Consider the following 5000-nt stretch of genomic DNA (forward strand, 5'->3'; position numbering starts at 1 on the left):
CATCTACAGGGATCCGACGGAACTACGCCAACCATGCCGGCAAAACAGTATCGCCATCTATGAAAATACGGCGAAACCACATGCAATACCTCCATCTATGCGAATCTGACAACACTACGTCCGCCATGTCGAGCGCACCACAAAACACAGCGCCATCTGTAGGTCTCCCGCGGCATGACGTCCTGCAACGACGATACCGCCATCTATGAGACGCCAAGCCGACTAAGACAGCGATGGGCCCACAGTGCCCATCTTTCGACCCCACCCACAAAGCCTGCGTCCTCTGTCGACCACAGCACCCCAACGCCAGCGCCTCTGCCGCACGAAATCGTCGACCGGCAATCACTCCACCGGCGCCCCACCCTAACCGCCCAACTCGCAACTCCAGCGGATGAACGGCGGACTTTTCCCGCAGTCGCAATGTGCAATCCACCCCTATAACTTGCGTTTCATGAAGAGTTATGTCCAATATGCGACATTCCCGCTGTCCCTATACATGAGCTGCGAGCTGTACCAGTTACGAGCTAGAGACGCGATCGCGTTGCTCTCTGTACGAATGCCGATGCTGAGCGGTCAGCTAGGAGGCGCTCCATCCATGTCGGTACCGGTGGGCGTTGCACTCGCAGTCGCAAAAACGTACGGCAAGTATATTACTCGGAAGAGTTTATGACAGTCCAAGCCCCCCTGCGTGGGGAGCGTCTTTCTAGGCCATGACCCACCGGAAGGGCGCAGCGTCCCCCACCCCAGACATGTGACGTCACACTATCGGTATTGACGACTCGACTCATTGCTTATAATCATTTGCCATACACCGGTGGAAGCTGCCGAGACGAGTAGCTACATAGCGCGCTCGCCGTGTCACTAATGTACAGAGATACAACAGTTTCGACTGGAACCGGATTAAACGTATACACGGCGCTGATTAGTAATACATAGACCCATCAGAATACAGATAATATATACAACTGTCCGTATACATGCTGAAAGACTCTGCTCACAATCACAACCACACGGCAGCCACACACTCTTATCACGCACTACTCTCCGCCTGTAACACGCACACAGACAATATGTAAGCACCAGCATGGAACAACACCCAGTGCATCCTCTCCGCCACATGAGACAATCCACACTGTCATAACCAGACTGGGAGGTCCACTCAGAAAACGGAATATCCCACCCCCCCGACAACCACCATTGCTCAGCTAAGCCACCAACACCCACACATGTCCTACACAGGGGTGCACCCAACATCACAATACTGCCTCCTCTCACAGCACACAAACAATGGCAGGAATGAAAGACACAGGTCTGCCACAAGCATGGAATCGGAGCGCCGCCTGTCATGAGCCAAAGGTGCATCCTGACGTGGCAAATCAGATGATGCCGCAGGCATCCACTTACTATAATCACAATCAACAAACCGACCGGCCGCCCCCCCCCCCCCCCCCATTACACCTTTCCATACAACAATGTGTACCTTAACCTAAACTATACTGTACCTTAACCTAAACTATACTGTACCTTAACCTAAACTATACTGTACCTTAACCTAAACTATACTGTACCTTAACCTAAACTATACTGTACCTTAACCTAAACTATACTGTACCTTAACCTAAACTATACTGTACCTTAACCTAACCTATACGGTACCTCAACCTAACCTATATTGTGCCTCAACCTAACCTATGTTGCGCCTTAACCTAACCTATGTTGCGCCTTAACCTAACCTATGTTGCGCCTTAACCTAACCTATGTTGCGCCTTAACCTAACCTATGTTGCGCCTTAACCTAACCTATGTTGCGCCTTAACCTAACCTATGTTGCGCCTTAACCTAACCTATGTTGCGCCTTAACCTAACCTATGTTGCGCCTTAACCTAACCTATGTTGCGCCTTAACCTAACCTATGTTGCGCCTTAACCTAACCTATGTTGCGCCTTAACCTAACCTATGTTGCGCCTTAACCTAACCTATGTTGCGCCTTAACCTAACCTATGTTGCGCCTTAACCTAACCTATGTTGCGCCTTAACCTAACCTATGTTGCGCCTTAACCTAACCTATGTTGCGCCTTAACCTAACCTATGTTGCGCCTTAACCTAACCTATGTTGCGCCTTAACCTAACCTATGTTGCGCCTTAACCTAACCTATGTTGCGCCTTAACCTAACCTATGTTGCGCCTTAACCTAACCTATGTTGCGCCTTAACCTAACCTATGTTGCGCCTTAACCTAACCTATGTTGCGCCTTAACCTAACCTATGTTGCGCCTTAACCTAACCTATGTTGCGCCTTAACCCAACCTATGTTGCGCCTTAACCCAACCTATGTTGCGCCTTAACCCAACCTATGTTGCGCCTTAACCCAACCTATGTTGCGCCTTAACCCAACCTATGTTGCGCCTTAACCCAACCTATGTTGGGCCTTAACCCAACCTATGTTGGGCCTTAACCCAACCTATGTTGGGCCTTAACCCAACACACGTTGGGCCTTAACCCAACACACGTTGGGCCTTAACCCAACACACGTTGGGCCTTAACCCAACACACGTTGGGCCTTAACCCAACACACGTTGGGCCTTAACCCAACACACGTTGGGCCTTAACCCAACACACGTTGGGCCTTAACCCAACACACGTTGGGCCTTAACCCAACACACGTTGGGCCTTAACCCAACACACGTTGGGCCTTAACCCAACACACGTTGGGCCTTAACCCAACACACGTTGGGCCTTAACCCAACACACGTTGGGCCTTAACCCAACACACGTTGGGCCTTAACCCAACACACGTTGGGCCTTAACCTGCTCTGTAATTGTCATACGACGCGTTAAATTAGTGTAGTGTTGCCTAACTGCAACCCCCGCAATATAGTTTGCTACTCGCACTGCCCGGTCCCCAGTGTATCGCTTCATGTTAAACACCTTGCAGCTATACACTGTAATGTGGATGGCAGCAGGACGTACATGCTCAATGCCCTTTGCAGTTGTTCATTGGCATTTGCAGTTGTTCATTGGCATTCGCATGGCGAAGCACTTAGCCTACGCTGTGGTACGGCCTGTGTCAACTGTCCGCTGATGTTGTACGTCCAAATCACACACTGTACTGCACATTGGTCCTCATGTACTGAATGATACATCGTGGTACATGTGACCGTACAACGACTGCGCCAACAACGGCGAACCATGCGGTCCAAATGTTGTGCACTCAGCTACGTGTCGTCTCCCTATAAGAGCTGGATTGCAGTGTGGTATGCCCTGGATGGCGATCAGCATGAGCCGTCTGTTGATGTAGTGGCGCGTGTTGTCAGACGTAGTCGTCTCTTCTCACACACCGTGATAGCATGGTGCACTGCGTTCCACATCTGCGACATGCGACAGAGGCCGGTTGACAGTCGTTCGCGCAATGGACATCGCATACGTACGGGGGCCACCTTCCACGTGTTCGCGAAGCGTGCACATGTTGTTGCGTGTATGTGGGCAGACATAGTGTGTCGTGACACCTGACACAGGCATGCAACAATCGTTGAATTTGCAAATGGCGATGGACGCCTACGTTTGCTGGTGACGTTACGCAAATGAACAACTGGTAAACCGTTGTGGTGCGGTTGTTCTCGCTAGAGGTGAATCAGTGATGGCGACGATCGGTTGAGCTACCAACCGGTTGTTCCAGCGATACCCACCATGCCCACGAACGTGAATGGCATCTGGGTGTGAAGCGATACGCGGCGGTGGCTGGGTGGGACCGTCCCCGGCCGGTGAGGGGGGGCCTCCCGGCGTGCTGGCCGCGCGGTGCGTGGGCGCACGCGCTACAGCCGGCTGGTGGGGGCGGCCAGTGGCAGGCGCGCCGGCCGACGGAGGCGGCAGGCGGCGCAGCTGCGCGCCGGCGCACCCTGCACGCGGCGCCGTGCGGCCAAAGTAGGTCCTCGCGGGCCCGGTGCGAAGCGCGGTGGACATCTGCAGTGTGCTGGTCCGATTGAGGACTGTGTGCGCTGAGGATGCGCCGCCGCCCGGCGCTCGGCGCCGCGACGCCGTCTGCTGCTCGGTCGCCTCTGCGGTTCTCGCAGGTGGTTTGTATCGCAGCTGTGCGGACGTGTTGGCGCGTGCGCTGTGCTGGGAGAGTTCGCTTCGGCACCCAAGTGGGGCTTTTGTCCTTCTGTGGCGCTGGCGTTGGAGCTGCCGGTCACCGTAGGTGGCGCGTGTTGTCTCCCGCCGGCAATGCCACGACAGCACGCTCCCGGGCCTCTGTCGGCAGCGGCAAGCTCAGTTGGGAGCACGGGTGGTCGCACCTAAAGCGTCTACTCGCCAAACCCCGGGCGATTGCGCCTCTCTCGAACCCGACCAAGTACTTAGGACGGCGCTGCGCGCCGCCGGGACCTGAGAGGGTTTCGAGGTGTATGGTGCAGGGGAGCTCAGCCTCCTCCTGTTTGCAGAATAATTGAGCGGACGCTTGCGTGTTCGCGCGGGCCCCCGGGACACACTCCCGGGCGGCCGGCTGCTCAGCTCTAGTTGACGCAGCTCCCTGGTTGATCCTGCCAGTAGTCATATGCTTGTCTCAAAGATTAAGCCATGCATGTCTCAGTACAAGCCGCATTAAGGTGAAACCGCGAATGGCTCATTAAATCAGTTATGGTTCCTTAGATCGTACCCACGTTACTTGGATAACTGTGGTAATTCTAGAGCTAATACATGCAAACAGAGTCCCGACCAGAGATGGAAGGGACGCTTTTATTAGATCAAAACCAATCGGTCGGCTCGTCCGGTCCGTTTGCCTTGGTGACTCTGAATAACTTTGGGCTGATCGCACGGTCCTCGTACCGGCGACGCATCTTTCAAATGTCTGCCTTATCAACTGTCGATGGTAGGTTCTGCGCCTACCATGGTTGTAACGGGTAACGGGGAATCAGGGTTCGATTCCGGAGAGGGAGCCTGAGAAACGGCTACCACATCCAAGGAAGGCAGCAGGCGCGCAAATTACCCACTCCCGGCACGGGGAGGT

The 5000-nt window shown here is 54.0% G+C and overlaps 1 non-coding gene across 1 annotated transcript in view; it reads left to right on the forward strand.

The window, feature by feature from the left end:
* The first annotated feature begins 4520 nt into the window (after nt 1-4520).
* The window catches only part of LOC126447605 (small subunit ribosomal RNA), a 1910-nt gene continuing 1430 nt past the window's right edge, over nt 4521-5000 (forward strand). Inside the window, exon 1 of the ribosomal RNA XR_007583799.1 lies at nt 4521-5000. This exon is cut by the window's right edge and continues 1430 nt beyond it. This is a non-coding gene — a ribosomal RNA (small subunit ribosomal RNA).

Source organism: Schistocerca serialis, unplaced genomic scaffold (genome assembly GCF_023864345.2).
Source record: "Schistocerca serialis cubense isolate TAMUIC-IGC-003099 unplaced genomic scaffold, iqSchSeri2.2 HiC_scaffold_514, whole genome shotgun sequence".
In the NCBI taxonomy this organism is placed as follows: domain Eukaryota; kingdom Metazoa; phylum Arthropoda; class Insecta; order Orthoptera; family Acrididae; genus Schistocerca; species Schistocerca serialis.